At 45.4% G+C, this 17440-nt stretch overlaps 1 protein-coding gene across 1 annotated transcript in view; it reads left to right on the top strand.

Moving 5' to 3' along the window:
• Positions 1–17440, top strand: part of LOC109876606 (junctophilin-1-like) — a 257329-nt gene that overhangs the window by 208541 nt on the left and 31348 nt on the right. The gene's annotated exons all lie outside the window — the stretch shown is intronic.

The following is a 17440-nucleotide window of genomic DNA, read 5'->3' as shown; positions in this document are numbered from 1 at the left end:
CATCTCTCTCTCTCTTCTCTCTCTCATCGTCTCTCTCTCTCTCTCTTCTCTTCTCTCTCCTCTCTCTCTCTCTTTCTCCTCCTCCACCCTCCTCTCTCTCTCTCTCGTCTCTTCTTCTTCTTCTCTCTCTCCTCTTCTCTCCATCCTCTCTCTCTCTCTCTCTCCGTCTCTCTCTACATTTCTCTCTGGCTCTACTTCTTCTTTTTTCTCTCTCTCCATTCTCTCCCTTTTTTCTCTCTCTCTCTCTCCCTCTTCTTCATTTCTTCTCTCTCTCTCTCTCTCACTCTCTCTCACTCTCTCTCTCTCTCTCCCTCTGTCTATCTATGTTCAGTGATTAAGTTTCACCGAAGGCGTACTTGTGCCATTTATGGAACTTGTGCCATTTATGGAACTTGTGCCATTTCCTCTCTCTCTCTTTCTCTCTCCCTCTTTCTCTCTTCCATCTTTCTCTTTCTCTCTCTCTCTCTCCATCTCTATTCATTTCTCTCTCTCTCTCTCTCTCTCACTCTCTCTCACTCTCTCTCTCTCTCTCCCTCTGTCTATCTATGTTCAGTGATTTAAGTTTCACCGAAGGCGTACTTGTGCCATTTATGGAAAGATGTGTTCTAACTGAATCCCTGAGTCTGTATTGACATGAGTCCCAGTTCCTGACCAGTATCTATGAATACTCTGTAATGAAAATCCCTGAGTCTGTATTGACATGAGACCCAGTTCCTGACCAGTATCTAAGAATACTCTGTAATGAAAGGTACTGCATTCCAAATGCCACCCTACTCCATTCCCTTTTACCTATATAGTGCACTACTTTTGACCTAGCCTTGTGGGCCCTGTGCACTATATAGGGAATAGGGTGCCATAGGGCTCTGATCTAAAGTAGTGCACTATATAGGGAATAGGGCTCTGGTCTAAAGTAGTGTACTATATAGGGAATAGGGTGCCATAGGGCTCTGATCTAAAGTAGTGCACTATATAGGGAATAGGGCTCTGGTCTAAAGTAGTGTACTATATAGGGAATAGGGTGCCATAGGGCTCTGTCTAAAGTAGTGTACTATATAGGGAATAGGGCTCTGGTCTAAAGTAGTGTACTATATAGGGAATAGGGCTCTGGTCTAAAGTAGTGTACTATATAGGGAATAGGGTGCCATAGGGCTCTGTCTAAAGTAGTGTACTATATAGGGAATACAGTGCCATTTTAGGACACAGGTGTCGGTCATTCTAAAGGGGCTGTAATTTTAAACCAGAGAACAAGGTTCCACAATGAGCCACTGTGTTTCGGCCCTGATAAAAACAGAGCCGGTTTGGGCTTGGTAGAATGTTCTGGATAGAATGGGGACATTGACGAGAGTCTGGGGTACGTTATACTAGATCTCTTCTGTCATAAAAGTATGAAACTTAAAAATATTTGACTGATTTAGCCTGTTTTATGATATGTACTTGTCCTGTGTTGCTCAGTTGGTAGACCACGGTGCTTGCAATGTCAGGGTTGTGGGTTCGATTCCTACTGGGGACCCCCCATAGGAAAATATATGCACACTGCACTGTAAGTGTCGTTGGATGAAGCAGCCAGTAGCTCCTGTTTGAGTTATTCTCTGTGAGGTCACTAAATACCAGCTTGGTGTCAATTTACAGGGCAAGAGGACTTTTACAAGGAAATGCCTGCTACCCGATGCTACATCAATCGTCATGGTTAGGGCCCTGATGAGGTCAAGAGGTCAGGTTTGAGGTTAGAGCCAGTCAGTAAATTTCCGATGATAAAATGTTTTAGGCACCCGACACAGGAGGAACAGCACATTGCCAAATTAGTGCGTTTTTTTAGCTGCTTCAACCCGGCCCAGCGTGTTTCATGGGTTGGTAACTTAGTCAGGAAAGCTTCAGGGTTAGCAGGCCCTAGCAGGCCTCAGAACATAACAGCTACATCCTTTAGTAATGGTCTGTTTCATGGGTTAGTCAGGAAAGCTTCAGGGCCCTAGCAGGCCTCAGAACATAACAGCTACATCCTTTAGTAATGGTCTGTTTCATGGGTTAGTCAGGAAAGCTTCAGGGCCCTAGCAGGCCTCAGAACATAACAGATACATCCTTTAGTAATGGTCTGTTTCATGGGTTAGTCAGGAAAGCTTCAGGGCCCTAGCAGGCCTCAGAACATAACAGATACATCCTTTAGTAATGGTCTGTTTCATGGGTTAGTCAGGAAAGCTTCAGGGCCCTAGCAGGCCTCAGAACATAACAGATACATCCTTTAGTAATGGTCTGTTTCATGGGTTAGTCAGGAAAGCTTCAGGGCCCTAGCAGGCCTCAGAACATAACAGCTACATCCTTTAGTAATGGTCTGTTTCATGGGTTAGTCAGGAAAGCTTCAGGGCCCTAGCAGGCCTCAGAACATAACAGATACATCCTTTAGTAATGGTCGGTTTCATGGGTTAGTCAGGAAAGCTTCAGGGCCCTAGCAGGCCTCAGAACATAACAGATACATCCTTTAGTAATGTTCCAGAACTCTACCCATAATAATGCAATAACTTCGTCATACCACCCCAGCCCCTACACTCCAAAAGGGTTCTGCAGCTGTCCCAATAGGAGAGCCCTTTTTTGGTTCCAGGTTGAAGCCTTTTTCGTTCCAGGTAGAGCTATCGTGGTTTCCATGTAGAACCCTCTGTGTAAAAGGGTTCTACTAGGAACCCAAAAGGGTTCTACATGGAACCCAAAAGGGTTCTACATGGAACCCAAAATGAGTTCTTCAAAGGGTTACCCTATTGCAAAGGCTTAAGAACCCTTTTTTGTTCTAGATAGGACCTTTTTATCTAAAAGTGTAAGGACAGCCTGTCTCGGTAGCTACTTCCCACCTCCTTCCCTCCCTCAGCAGCCCCAGGTATATTTAGTCCTGTGACCTAGTCTGGTAGCACTGATGTGGCTCCCTGCCCAACACTCGCTGGCTGTAATATAGTGTATGAGTAGCAGATCAACAATGAGAGGCTTGTGAACGTGTCCCTTTATGCAGCCTCAGAGTCACACTGGCTGCCTCCCAAACGGTACACTAAAATGTGTGCACTATATAGGGACAATAGGGTGAGATTTCGGAGGTACCATATCTACTGACATACTGGCTGGCGGGGGACAGGACAAGGTCTGCTGGTTGTTGGTTATTGGTGTTGTGGAAAACACTGGTCATCCCTGTCCACCCGGTGAGCCTCAGCCGGGTGTTCTAGAATGTCTTAGAGTTCTAGAGTGTTCCAGAGTTCGAGTATCCTAGAGTTCTAGTGTTCTAGAGTTCTAGAGTGTTCTTGAGTTCTATAGTGTTCTAGAGTTTTAGTGTTCTAGAATGTCTTAGCGTTCTAGAGTGTTCCAGAGTTCGAGTATCCTAGAGTTCTAGTGTTCTACTGTCCAAGAGTTCTATAGTGTTCTAGAGTTGTAGTGTTCTAGAGTGTCGAAGAGTTCTATAGTTTTCTAGATTTCTATGGTGTTCTAAAGTGTTCTAGAGTTCTATAGTGTTCCAGAGAGAGTTCTAGAATGTCCTTGCCTCATTCAGATCAGGAATGAGAAGGCTGATGGCCATGTTGTCCTGATGCTGATAGGAAGAACATCCGATCAGTGGAGTTTAAGACATGAGGTTAAATGTGGTTTATGACTGACCTTGTCAAACAACGCATTTCACTGTACCTAACCAGTGTATGTGACAATAAAACATCATTATTATTATTATTATTATTACCTCAGCTGACCAACAGCTCTGTTAGATGAGATGTGGGGTTTAGACATGAGGTTAGACATGGTTTCATTCAGCTGACCAACAGCTCTGTTAGATGAGATGTGGGGTTTAGACATGAGGTTAGACATGGTTTCATTCAGCTGACCAACAGCTCTGTTAGATGAGATGTGGGGTTTAGACATGAGGTTAGACATGGTTTCATTCAGCTGACCAACAGCTCTGTTAGATGAGATGTGGGGTTTAGACATGAGGTTAGACATGGTTTCATTCAGCTGACCAACAGCTCTGTTAGATGAGATGTGGGGTTTAGACATGAGGTTAGACATGGTTTCATTCAGCTGACCAACAGCTCTGTTAGATGAGATGTGGGGTTTAGACATGAGGTTAGACATGGTTTCATTCAGCTGACCAACAGCTCTGTTAGATGAGATGTGGGGTTTAGACATGAGGTTAGACATGGTTTCATTCAGCTGACCAACAGCTCTGTTAGATGAGATGTGGGGTTTAGACATGAGGTTAGACATGGTTTCATTCAGCTGACCAACAGCTCTGTTAGATGAGATGTGGGGTTTAGACATGAGGTTAGACATGGTTTCATTCAGCTGACCAACAGCTCTGTTAGATGAGATGTGGGGTTTAGACATGAGGTTAGACATGGTTTCATTCAGCTGACCAACAGCTCTGTTAGATGAGATGTGGGGTTTAGACATGAGGTTAGACATGGTTTCATTCAGCTGACCAACAGCTCTGTTAGATGAGATGTGGGGTTTAGACATGAGGTTAGACATGGTTTCATTCAGCTGACCAACAGCTCTGTTAGATGAGATGTGGGGTTTAGACATGAGGTTAGACATGGTTTCATTCAGCTGACCAACAGCTCTGTTAGATGAGATGTGGGGTTTAGACATGAGGTTAGACATGGTTTCATTCAGCTGACCAACAGCTCTGTTAGATGAGATGTGGGGTTTAGACATGAGGTTAGACATGGTTTCATTCAGCTGACCAACAGCTCTGTTAGATGAGATGTGGGGTTTAGACATGAGGTTAGACATGGTTTCATTCAGCTGACCAACAGCTCTGTTAGATGAGATGTGGGGTTTAGACATGAGGTTAGACATGGTTTCATTCAGCTGACCAACAGCTCTGTTAGATGAGATGTGGGGTTTAGACATGAGGTTAGACATGGTTTCATTCAGCTGACCAACAGCTCTGTTAGATGAGATGTGGGGTTTAGACATGAGGTTAGACATGGTTTCATTCAGCTGACCAACAGCTCTGTTAGATGAGATGTGGGGTTTAGACATGAGGTTAGACATGGTTTCATTCAGCTGACCAACAGCTCTGTTAGATGAGATGTGGGGTTTAGACATGAGGTTAGACATGGTTTCATTCAGCTGACCAACAGCTCTGTTAGATGAGATGTGGGGTTTAGACATGAGGTTAGACATGGTTTCATTCAGCTGACCAACAGCTCTGTTAGATGAGATCTATGTCAGGTAGGTAATTCTAGGTGTGTTGTCTAGCCCAGGTAGGTGTGTTGTCTAGCCCAGGTAGGTGTGTTTGTCTAGCCCAGGTAGGTGTGTTTGTCTAGCCCAGGTAGGTGTGTTTGTCTAGCCCAGGTAGGTGTGCTGTCTAGCCCAGGTAGGTGTGTTGTCTAGCCCAGGTAGGTGTGTTGTCTAGCCCAGGTAGGTGTGTTGTCTAGCCCAGGTAGGTGTGTTGTCTAGCCCAGGTAGGTAATTATAGGTGTGTTGTCTAGCCCAGGTAGGTGTGTTGTCTAGCCCAGGTAGGTGTGTTGTCTAGCCCAGGTAGGTGTGTTGTCTAGCCCAGGTAGGTGTGTTGTCTAGCCCAGGTAGGTGTGTTGTCTGGCCCAGGTAGGTGTGTTGTCTAGCCCAGGTAGGTGTGTTGTCTAGCCCAGGTAGGTGTGTTGTCTAGCCCAGGTAGGTGTGTTTGTCTAGCCCAGGTAGGTGTGTTTGTCTAGCCCAGGTAGGTGTGTTTGTCTAGCCCAGGTAGGTGTGTTTGTCTAACCCAGGTAGGTGTGTTGTCTAGCCCAGGTAGGTGTGTTGTCTAGCCCAGGTAGGTGTGTTGTCTAGCCCAGGTAGGTGTGTTGTCTAGCCCAGGTAGGTGTGTTGTCTAGCCCAGGTAGGTAATTATAGGTGTGTTGTCTAGCCCAGGTAGGTGTGTTGTCTAGCCCAGGTAGGTGTGTTGTCTAGCCCAGGTAGGTAATTATAGGTGTGTTGTCTAGCCCAGGTAGGTGTGTTGTCTAGCCCAGGTAGGTGTGTTGTCTAGCCCAGGTAGGTGTGTTGTCTAGCCCAGGTAGGTGTGTTGTCTAGCCCAGGTAGGTGTGTTGTCTGGCCCAGGTAGGTGTGTTGTCTAGCCCAGGTAGGTGTGTTGTCTAGCCCAGGTAGGTGTGTTGTCTAGCCCAGGTAGGTGTGTTTGTCTAGCCCAGGTAGGTGTGTTTGTCTAGCCCAGGTAGGTGTGTTTGTCTAGCCCAGGTAGGTGTGTTGTCTAGCCCAGGTAGGTGTGTTGTCTAGCCCAGGTAGGTGTGTTGTCTAGCCCAGGTAGGTGTGTTGTCTAGCCCAGGTAGGTAATTATAGGTGTGTTGTCTAGCCCAGGTAGGTGTGTTGTCTAGCCCAGGTAGGTGTGTTTGTCTAGCCCTGTTAGGTGTGTTGTCTAGCCCGGGTAGGTGTGTTTGTCTAGGCCTGTTAGGTGTGTTGTTGTGTGTGTAGTTGTCTATCCCAGTTATGTGTGTGTTGTTTTGTCATCTGCTGTGTGTTTGCCAGTCAGCTCATGTTGTCTGTAATCCAGGGCCCTATTTTTACACTATTTTTGACCCATTTCTTCTCTTCTGATGGATGAAAAAACGAAAGTTGAACTTAAAAATGGTCAGACAGACAGTTGAACTGAAGAACAGTCAGACAGAAAGCTGAATTGGAGAAGAGTCAGACAGACAGTTGAACTGAAGAAGGGTCAGACAGACAGTTCATCTGTAGAAGAGTCAGACAGACAGCTGAACTAGAGAAGAGTCAGACAGACAGCTGAACTAGAGAAGAGTCAGACAGCTGAACTGGAGAAGAGTCAGACAGAACTGGATAAGAGTCAGACAGACAGCTGAACTAGAGAAGAGTCAGACAGACAGCTGAACTAGAGAAGAGTCAGACAGACAGCTGAACTGGAGAAGAGTCAAACAGACAGCTGAACTGGTGTAGAGTCAGACAGAACTGGAGAATGGTCAGACAGAACTGGAGAAGAGTCAAACAGACAGCTGAACTAGAGAAGAGTCAGACAGACAGCTGAACTGGTGTAGAGTCAGACAGAACTGGAGAATGGTCAGACAGACAACTGGAGAAGAATCAGACAGAACTGGAGAAGAGTCAGACAGACAGCTGAACTGGAGAAGAGTCAGACAGACAGCTGAACTGAAGAAGGGTCAGACAGACAGTTCATCTGTAGAAGAGTCAGACAGACAGCTGAACTAGAGAAGAGTCAGACAGAACTGGAGAAGAGTCAGACAGACAGCTGAACTGGAGAAGAGTCAGACAGACAGCTGAACTGGAGAAGAGTCAGACAGACAGCTGAACTAGAGAAGAGTCAGACAGACAGCTGAACTGGAGAAGAGTCAGACAGACAGCTGAACTGGAGAAGAGTCAGACAGACAGCTGAACTGGAGAAGAGTCAGACAGACAGCTGAACTGGAGAAGAGTCAGACAGACAGCTGAACTGGAGAAGAGTTAGACAGACAGCTGAACTGGAAAAGAGTCAGACAGAACTGGAGAAGAGTCAGACATACAGCTGAACTAGAGAAGAGTCAGACAGACAGCTGAACTAGAGAAGAGTCAGACAGCTGAACTGGAGAAGAGTCAGACAGAACTGGATAAGAGTCAGACAGACAGCTGAACTAGAGAAGAGTCAGACAGACAGCTGAACTAGAGAAGAGTCAGACAGACAGCTGAACTGGAGAAGAGTCAAACAGACAGCTGAACTGGAGAAGAGTCAGACAGACAGCTGAACTGAAGAAGGGTCAGACAGACAGTTCATCTGTAGAAGAGTCAGACAGACAGCTGAACTAGAGAAGAGTCAGACAGAACTGGAGAAGAGTCAGACAGACAGCTGAACTGGAGAAGAGTCAGACAGACAGCTGAACTGGAGAAGAGTCAGACAGACAGCTGAACTAGAGAAGAGTCAGACAGACAGCTGAACTGGAGAAGAGTCAGACAGACAGCTGAACTGGAGAAGAGTCAGACAGACAGCTGAACTGGAGAAGAGTCAGACAGACAGCTGAACTGGAGAAGAGTCAGACAGACAGCTGAACTGGAGAAGAGTCAGACAGACAGCTGAACTGGAGAAGAGTTAGACAGACAGCTGAACTGGATAAGAGTCAGACAGAACTGGAGAATGGTCAGACAGAACTGGAGAAGAGTCAAACAGACAGCTGAACTAGAGAAGAGTCAGACAGAACTGGAGAAGAGTCAGACAGACAGCTGAACTGGAGAAGAGTCAGACAGACAGCTGAACTAGAGAAGAGTCAGACAGACAGCTGAACTGGAGAAGAGTTAGACAGACAGCTGAACTGGATAAGAGTCAGACAGAACTGGAGAATGGTCAGACAGAACTGGAGAAGAGTCAAACAGACAGCTGAACTAGAGAAGAGTCAGACAGAACTGGAGAAGAGTCAGACAGACAGCTGAACTGGAGAAGAGTCAGACAGACAGCTGAACTAGAGAAGAGTCAGACAGACAGCTGAACTGGAGAAGAGTCAGACAGACAGCTGAATTTGAGAAGAGTCAGACAGACAGCTGAACTGGAAAAGAGTCAGACAGAACTGGAGAAGAGTCAGACATACAGCTGAACTAGAGAAGAGTCAGACAGACAGCTGAACTAGAGAAGAGTCAGACAGCTGAACTGGAGAAGAGTCAGACAGAACTGGATAAGAGTCAGACAGACAGCTGAACTAGAGAAGAGCCAGACAGACAGCTGAACTAGAGAAGAGTCAGACAGACAGCTGAACTGGAGAAGAGTCAAACAGACAGCTGAACTGGTGTAGAGTCAGACAGACAGCTGAACTGGTGTAGAGTCAGACAGAACTGGAGAATGGTCAGACAGACAACTGGAGAAGAATCAGACAGAACTGGAGAAGAGTCAGACAGACAGCTGAACTGGAGAAGAGTCAGACATACAGCTGAACTGGAGAAGAGTCAGACAAAACTGGAGAAGAGTCAGACAGACAGCTGAACTAGAGAAGAATCAGACAGAACTAGAGAAGAGTCAAGCTGAACTGGAGAAGTCATGTAGTATAAAGGCTTCTATGGACTGGGGTGTTCATCTGGGTAAAGACGTATTTGAAAATAGAGAGGGTGCTGGCTTCTCCAAAAGGACTTCACACTGATCTATTTTTACAGAAACACATATAAAATCCCACTGGATATTCTGACGTGACTTCAACCATCTATTTAGTTCACTAGTGGTGCTGATGTCGATACTGTTAAAGTATCCTATCTGCTTCCCAAATGGCACTCTATTCCCTATATAGTGCACTGCTTCTGATCAGATACCTGTGTATGGAATAGGTACCAACTTTTTACTGGGTTCAATAGGTACCATTGGTACCCAGTAAAAGTTGCCCCATAGTTGTTCCGGTTCTAATATACAATACGTGGACAATTATTAGCCAAGTGAGTATTCTGATCGATTCATTATGTCTATGCTCATTTTCCAACTCCAAACCATATAAACATGAATGAGTGATTCTTGTTGGACCAGATGGATGGGCCCGTGGCTGGATCAGTAATGGACACAGGGGCACCACTTTGAGTCAGGCACCAGCAAGGTGGAGGAGGTTGATGATGGACTGAAACTCAACTCCCAAACCTACTGCCAATACTTATTTTCCACAATAATTTGCTAATAAATTCATAGAAAATCCTAAAATGTGATTTTCTGGATTTTTTTTCTCATTTTCTCTGTCATTGTTGAAGTGTACCTATGATGAAAATTACAGGCCTCTCTCATCTTTTTAAGTGGGAGAACTTGCACAATTGTTGGCTGACTAAATACTTTTTTGCCCCACTGTATATGTAGCAGAAATGTTCGGAAAAAATATATATATATTTGTCCCATCAGATATGTTACAAACAAAACGAAATACTCCCAGAAGAAAAAGCCCTGATCGTTTGTAATTGACATTTCAAACACATAACAGATTATCACCCAGTTTCTCTCTTGTCTGTGTGTGCGTGTGTGGTTCAGATGAGGGTCACTGGGAAGAGGACTGTGACCTTTTACGATTGGTTCACACATAACAGACAGACTGTGTGTGTTTTGTGTGCTGCCGCTTGCGTGCGTGCTCGACCGCGTGTCCGTATGGTCCGCGTTACCGCGTGTCCTCGTGACCGCGTGCGTGCGGGTGTGAGAGATCCCGTGTGTATGGTGGGTGTGTTTTATGGAGTGACGTTAATTGGTCTATATTTGGAGGCGATGTGTGCTACCCGGGAACTAATGGAGACATAGCTGGAATCCCAGGCAGCGCTCTGGAGGGGGGGGGGGGATAGCTCTCTGCCCCCTTTTCTCTCTCCCCTGCTTGGGCCTTACACACACCACCTGTCCCTTCTCTCAGACAGACCTCCTGGAGGGTGAAGGGGAAGGAGAGGGAGGTGTACAGAGGGCCAAACCTACCCTATATGATTCTAACGTTGGCCTTACCTCTAATACCTTAAGGCTTCACCCTATTGGATAATAGTGAAGGTTCATAAAGACGGCGGACCATTTCATGTAATGGTCCTTGCTATGCGGGATCCTTGGGACGTCAAAACACACGTCACGACAAGAGAGACACCACCTCACTACATAAAGAGAGACCTAAGGCAACAACATAGCATGGCAGCAACACATGACAACAACAACATGGCAGCAACACAACATGACAACAACATGGTAGCAACACATGACAACAACAACATGGCAGCAACACATGACAACACCATGGTAGCAACACATGACAACAACAACATGGCAGCAACACATGACAACAACATAGCATGGCAGCAACACATGACAACAACAACATGGTAGCAACACAACCTGGTAGCAGCACAAAACATGGTACGAACATTATTGGACAAAGACAACAGGACAAAGGGCAAGAAGGTCGAGACAACAATACATCACGCAAAGCAGTCACAACTGTCAGTAAGAATGTCCATGATTGATGATCTTTGAATTAAGAGATGGAGATAAAACTGTCCAGTTTGAGTGTTTGTTGCAGCTCGTTCCAGTCGCTAGCTGCAGCGAACTGAAAAGAGGAGCGACCCAGAGATGTGTGCGTTTTGGGGACCTTTAACACAATGTGACTGGCAGAACAGGCGTTGTATGTGGAGGATGAGGGCTGCAGTAGGTATCTCAGATAGGGGGGAGTGAACAGGTGTTGTATGTGGAGGATGAGGGCTGCAGTAGGTATCTCAGATAGGGGGGAGTGAACAGGTGTTATATGTAGAGGATGAGGGCTGCAGTAGGTATCTCAGATAGGGGGGAGTGAACAGGTGTTGTATGTAGAGGATGAGGGCTGCAGTAGGTATCTCAGATAGGGGGGAGTGAACAGGTGTTGTATGTGGAGGATGAGGGCTGCAGTAGGTATCTCAGATAGGGGGGAGTGAACAGGTGTTGTATGTGGAGGATGAGGGCTGCAGTAGGTATCTCAGATAGGGGGGAGTGAACAGGTGTTGTATGTAGAGGATGAGGGCTGCAGTAGGTATCTCAGATAGGGGGGAGTGAACAGGTGTTGTATGTAGAGGATGAGGGCTGCAGTAGGTATCTCAGATAGGGGGGGGTGAACAGGTGTTGTATGTGGAGGATGAGGGCTGCAGTAGGTATCTCAGATAGGGGGGAGTGAACAGGTGTTGTATGTGGAGGATGAGGGCTGCAGTAGGTATCTCAGATAGGGGGGAGTGAACAGGTGTTGTATGTGGAGGATGAGGGCTGCAGTAGGTATCTCAGATAGGGGGGAGTGAACAGGTGTTGTATGTGGAGGATGAGGGCTGCAGTAGGTATCTCAGATAGGGGGGAGTGAACAGGTGTTGTATGTAGAGGATGAGGGCTGCAGTAGGTATCTCAGATAGGGGGGAGTGAACAGGTGTTGTATGTGGAGGATGAGGGCTGCAGTAGGTATCTCAGATAGGGGGGAGTGAACAGGTGTTGTATGTGGAGGATGAGGGCTGCAGTAGGTATCTCAGATAGGGGGGAGTGAACAGGTGTTGTATGTAGAGGATGAGGGCTGCAGTAGGTATCTCAGATAGGGGGGAGTGAACAGGTGTTGTATGTAGAGGATGAGGGCTGCAGTAGGTATCTCAGATAGGGGGGGGTGAACAGGTGTTGTATGTGGAGGATGAGGGCTGCAGTAGGTATCTCAGATAGGGGGAGTAAGGCCTAATAAAGGAGGATGAAAAAGGAAAACTATCAGTCAACGGGAGGAAAAAGTCATGAATCTCAAGATGACGGACAAACAGGTCGATTTTCAAAGGGCTCATCGGTGGCAGAGGGGAGGGAAGACCCTTGTCTGATCGAAGCTATGCTAACTCAACACAAAATTAAGTTTGCCTTGTTACGACAGTGTAAGCACCCCATTCTCTATTAAATAACCATTTCCCCATGAAATGGTGGAGAGACAACGTGCCATGTACCCCGCTTTCAAAAGGCTCTGATCAGAGAAGCAGAATGTTTGTCTCGTGGTCGATAAATTAAACAACCAAATGTTCAAGGACTCGAAGATTCCAACGTGGCTGTGAGTGATACTTTAACAGTATAGCTTCCGTCCCTCTCCTCGCCCCTACGTCCCTCTCCTCGCCCCTACCTGGGCTTGAAGATTCCAACGTGGCTGTGAGTGATACTTTAACAGTATTGCTTCCGTCCCTCGCCTCGCCCCTACCTGGGCTTGAACCAGGTACCCTCTGCAGACATTGACAAGAGCCAGCCTTGAAGCATCGTTACCCATCGCTCCACTTGCAGAGCAGAGGGGAAACAACTCCTTCAAGGTCTCAGAGCGAGTGAGGTCACCGACTGAAACGCTGTTAGCGCACTAACTAGCGAGCCGTTTCACATCACATTGGTTACACTAGCTACCACTAGCTACTAGCTACAGTACAATTATGGAATCATTTGTTTAAAAAAGAAAAAGAAACTAGAATGAAAAACCTGCCTAGGTTCTCTATTGGCCTATACCATCCTAAAATAACTGGTGTCATTATCCTTTAACATTTAAAAAGTTAATCTTCACATTTAAAACGTGAAGCACATGTTATTGGATTGGTGCTCAACAGTGTTTTTGTCTCTATTAGTGTGTGACTGGGGCTGGTTTTAACACTGGGATTAACTGTGTGACTGGGATAAACTGTGTGACTGGGATAAACTGTGTGACTGGGATAAACTGTGTGACTGGGATAAACTGTGTGACTGGGATAAACTGTGTGACTGGGATAAACTGTGTGACTGGGATAAACTGTGTGACTGGGATAAACTGTGTGACTGGGATAAACTGTGTGACTGGGATAAACTGTGTGACTGGGATAAACTGTGTGACTGGGATAAACTGTGTGACTGGGATAAACTGTGTGACTGGGATAAACTGTGTGACTGGGATAAACTGTGTGACTGGGATAAACTGTGTGACTGGGATAAACTGTGTGACTGGGATAAACTGTGTGACTGGGATAAACTGTGTGACTGGGATAAACTGTGTGACTGGGATAAACTGTGACTGGGATAAACTGTGTGACTGGGATAAACTGTGTGACTGGGATAAACTGTGTGACTGGGATAAACTGTGTGACTGGGATAAACTGTGTGACTGGGATAAACTGTGTGAATGGGATAAACTGTGTGACTGGGATAAACTGTGTGACTGGGATAAACTGTGTGACTGGGATAAACTGTGTGACTGGGATAAACTGTGTGACTGGCATAAACTGTGTGACTGGGATAAACTGTGACTGGGATAAACTGTGTGACTGGGATTAACTGTGTGACTGGGATAAACTGTGTGACTGGGATAAACTGTGTGACTGGGGCTGGTTTTAACACTGGGATTAACTGTGTGACTGGGATTAACTGTGTGACTGGGATAAACTGTGTGACTGGGGCTGGTTTTAACACTGGGATTAACTGATTAAAAACCAACACAATAACTGGTTTATGGAAGCACTATATTCTAAGAGAGAAGTATATTATATATTTCTATATAAGCTATTTATGCTACCTTTTTATATTCTTGATACTAATGATATAGGCCAAGGCGTAAAACAGCCGAGGTGATAGAGCAACGACCCTGGAATAAAAACTAAATGTGTGTATGGGTGGAGAGAGGGTTGGTTTTATAGGTTTATTCTCTTTGGATTGTCAGTAGAGAGAATAGAGTAGATGTCACGGGTCAAAATTTTGATTGATGACCCTATGTGAACCTATGTGAACTCTATGTGAACCCTATGTAGTGATGACGTGTGCATGTCTTCTGGTCAGGCAAGCCTGGTTAGGTGGGGGCTATGGGGTGAGTAAGGGTCCATTTGACAGGCCGTTAATGATTGATGACCCAAGCCTGATAGACAAGCCTGGTTAGGTGGGGGCTATGGGGTGAGTAAGGGTCCCTTTGACAGGCCGTTAATGATTGATGACCCAAGCCTGATTTATGACCCTATGTAATGATTTATGACCCTATGTCATGTAGAAGGGTGCATGCCCTGGGTTGAGTAAGTGACCATGTGTCAGGTCAACCTGTTACTGTTTCTCACGGTTTGGGTTGGTTAAGGCCCCTTATAAAGCCGCTGAACAATACCTGTTTAAGAGTGCACAAGATCTTAAGAATAACCATGGAATTTGGGATCGGTACCAAAGCAGTGATGACTGTAACAACTGAAACAGGCCTTCGGGTTGCCCATAGAGCAAGGGCAAAGTATCAACCAGCAATATATGATGCGCCAAAAAAACGTTTTTTAAATGTGTATAGAACCCAAATACCGCCAACAAATGCTCTGACAGATCAAGTGTTGATGTCTAATGGCCAGCAGTGGGGGTATCGGTTTGATTACCTGGCCTGTAGAGTGACCCTCTATACGGTAGATGAAGGAGAAGAATATACAGACCAGACTGTAGGCTTGGAATATGGTGTTGAAGACTGGTCGGTTTTTCGCAAGGTTGTGTGTCCTGAACTGAGCCTTATCACCAAGGGGTATAGTGTGTTCACGGGCCACGAGACCCGTTGGGAAGGTACCCCGGACTCCTCAGGACAAATATTTCACAGGGTGAAAATACAAAGAAAGAATGGCCGACCGTGCGGCAGCGTGGAGTTCTATATCGGCACCGAGGCAATCCGAAACCACAAACTTAGGGGTGGTGGCCTGACTGGGGATACCCGACTGCGTCTGCTTATTCCTTTTAACAGTTGGGATGTACTGGAATTGAAAATGTTGCAACCGTTGGATGCTCTCTTTGTACAGAGCCAACAGCGTCAGAGCCTTGTTCATTTAAAGAAGTGCATAATATATACGAATCGTAAAGATTACGATGCAAAAGAGCCTCAAGAAGATACAGCGTCAGAAGAAAACTAAGTAAGCGGATGCTTTAACCCCGCCCCCCCAGATACCCAAGGGCCTTGTTCTACAATAAAAAGAAAAAAAGCAGACAGTTCTTCATTTCAGCATACACCATGGATCTCCAGACCATCTACGAGGAAGCCACTACGTCATGGGGGCCCGACACTAAAGACTCTATGCCACGAAGCCCTACACTCTACGCACCCCTGGCAAGACCCGTGACACCCCCGACATTTACCCAGCCTGAGGATGTGTTTGATGGGGTGGCCAGTACTGTTTTTGTGGATACAATCAAGGCCTCTGTAGCTACACTTTTAAACGTGGTGATTGGCGAATATATACGAGAAAAATGCATCGGCTGTGAGATCAATCATCCCAGCCAGCGTCGTCATCCTTGCCTCTACGACCCTCCTAGATACTACTTTTTCAATCATTTTGAGGAGCTGGTGAAAAGACTGTGGTCCTGCCGTTTTATACCAGCGCTGGTCATCGCCCTGGAGTCTATGGGTATTGCGCCGTCTATCCCTAGAGTTTACGGGGTAACCGAAGCCTTCCTACATGAACTGAAGGAGGCCCTCTTCATCCATGAGAAACTCAAAGAAATCCGACACACCCTGGTGGACGACAACAAATACAGGGAAGCTGTGATGGCTGATGTGATGCTTTTCTGGCTCAATAAATCCCAAGAGACCGAGTGACATTTTGTTTATTTAGAGCTATGGGTAACTATGTGTCTACGATGTTTGAGCGAATAAATACATTTTTTCTTTTGAGAGACCTTACAAATGTTATGCATCAGATTATTGAAAATAAAGTGAACAATGTAAAGTTCTACACAACCCACAATACAGGGGTTATTGTAGAGCGTGTGTTAAAAATGGAGCAAATCATGAAACATGTCCGACATACGGGCGAGAGTTTACAATGGTCACATATGGTATCAAGGCTTGTTGAGGATTCTGAAGAACTAGAAATAACTTTGGCTAAGATTTTACATTATTTGTTTGAACCACCCTTTAATGTGAATGTGTATCATATTTGTTGTTTATATACTTATATATCAGACGTGTGTGTTTTAAAAATTCAGCGAAACAAACCTGTAAATCTAAACAATATATACAGGGTGTTGCATGCTGTGATTGTTGAGAAAACGGGGACTTGTATCTTGCAACAAATCCTGAATTGTCTGTATACGTAATAATTGTTGCATTCTTAAAATAAAAATTCACAAACTGAAATGTTGTCGTTATATGAAAGTGGCTCATTACAGTTATTGTACCTCAGAGAGGCAAGAAGGATGGCTGAGCAGCTGTTGAAAAACATATATTATAATCCCTCTAACCCCGGGTCTTATGGGGGTAAAGAGCGTTTACAGAGAGCTATAGTCGAAGAAACAGGTAGTCTGTTAAGCGATGCTAAAGTGAATGAATGGTTATCAGAGCAAGATGCCTACACTCTACATAAACCTGTAAGAAAACATTTTCCAAGAAATAGAGTTTTTTCTACGCATCCATTATCCCAATTTCAGGCGGATCTATGTGACATGCAGTCCCTTGCCGATAAAAATGATGGAAATCGCTACATGCTAACGGTTATAGATATTTTCTCTAAATTAGCCTATGTAAGGGTGTTAAAAAATAAGAGCGGGGCAGAGGTGACCAGGGCCTTTGAATCGATCTTGAAGGCAGGAGGCGCCCCCAAGAAAGTGCAGACGGATGGCGGAAAAGAATTTTTTAATCAAACATTTCAGAAGCTAATGAATAAGTATAATATAGTACATTTTGCTACAGGCTCTGATTTGAAAGCTTCGGTTGTGGAACGCTTTAATAGGACTTTGAAAGAGCGGATGTGGCGCTATTTTACAGCTCACAACACCAACCGATATACAGACATAGTTCAGGATTTAGTAAACGGTTACAACCACAGCTACCATAAGACTATACGTATGAAGCCCTCGGAGGTCTCTTCGGAAAACTCTTTTCAAGTCTTTAAAAATATGTATGGTTTGTTCCCACTTCGCCGTAAGAAAAAAATGACTTTTAAATTCCTAGTGGGTGACTTGGTGCGTATATCAAAGTTGAGGGGTGTTTTCGACAAAAAATACGAACAAGGCTTTAGCTCGGAGTTGTTTACCGTTACCGAATGTCTGCCACGCATTCCGCCGGTCTAC

Source organism: Oncorhynchus kisutch, linkage group LG11 (genome assembly GCF_002021735.2).
Source record: "Oncorhynchus kisutch isolate 150728-3 linkage group LG11, Okis_V2, whole genome shotgun sequence".
Classification (NCBI taxonomy): domain Eukaryota; kingdom Metazoa; phylum Chordata; class Actinopteri; order Salmoniformes; family Salmonidae; genus Oncorhynchus; species Oncorhynchus kisutch.
This window is presented reverse-complemented; position numbering and strand designations above follow the sequence as displayed.